The sequence below is a fragment of the Rhinopithecus bieti genome, unplaced genomic scaffold (assembly GCF_001698545.2).
Source record: "Rhinopithecus bieti isolate Rb0 unplaced genomic scaffold, ASM169854v2 scaffold_11161, whole genome shotgun sequence".
Lineage (NCBI taxonomy): Eukaryota > Metazoa > Chordata > Mammalia > Primates > Cercopithecidae > Rhinopithecus > Rhinopithecus bieti.
The window spans coordinates 2,326,564-2,327,469 of NW_016806937.1; the positions used below are offsets into that span (position 1 = coordinate 2,326,564).

Sequence of the window (906 nt, forward strand, 5' to 3'; positions counted from 1 at the left end):
AAAAAAAAAAAAAAAAAAAGATCAAGTTACTGTTGCACATTTGTGAAAACTGATCCAGGAGTGTTTCCTCTAATTTTAATTCCTCCTCTTCATTTAAAGTATTAGCAGGAGCATCATTATATGGAATGTCTAGCATGTCTTCCCTTAATCCAGTTGACTCCTCCTTTTGATCCTCATCAGTATTAACCTCAACTGTCTACGCCCTGGGTGTATTCATTAACATATCATTTCCTAGGGACTGACTATTACTTAGCAGCTTTGCCTGCCTTCTTTCTAAGGCCAGTTGTTTATTTCTCTCAATTTTTTGTTGTTGCTCTTCTATGAGGCTTCTACTTGACTCAGAAGCAAACATCTCACTTTCAGATGAGTTTGTCAGAAAGGGATCTAATTCAGTAGCAGTTACATCACGTCCATTATTTTCCACAACTTCATCATTATTGCTAATAAAATCTTCAGGTAAAATAGGGAGATCGAGTCGAATTTGTTTTAAACAAATCTGAACTTCCTTTTCACTTCCCAGGTATTCAACTCTGTCAATACAATTCTCAAACTACAGTTTAGGGAATAGCCTATGTGCCCAGTGTTCCATGTGTCTGATTAGGATCTTCAAATCTTCAGCCTCATGACTTTTACCTTTGAATTTTGCCTTATCAAATACATGCCTTAAGGCTGGAAGTCTTCTCTCTGAAATTAATCTCTAGCATCCAGCTTGGGTATATTTCTTTTAACTGTTCTCTTTGGAGGTACAGGAACAGGTGCTCCACTTCCTGACTCTTCATCAGGTTCAGCCTCTTCATCATCTTGTCTGTCTGGAGAGACTGCAGGTGGGAAAGGAGGACAAGTTTCATCTCCTACATACTCATAATCTGGTAGGTCAATCATGCCATTCTCCTGTGGTTCTAGCAT

General features: G+C 38.4%; 1 pseudogene; it reads right to left on the reverse strand.

Moving 5' to 3' along the window:
* Positions 1–906, reverse strand: part of LOC108533919 (TIMELESS-interacting protein pseudogene) — a 9,149-nt pseudogene extending 8,243 nt beyond the window's left edge.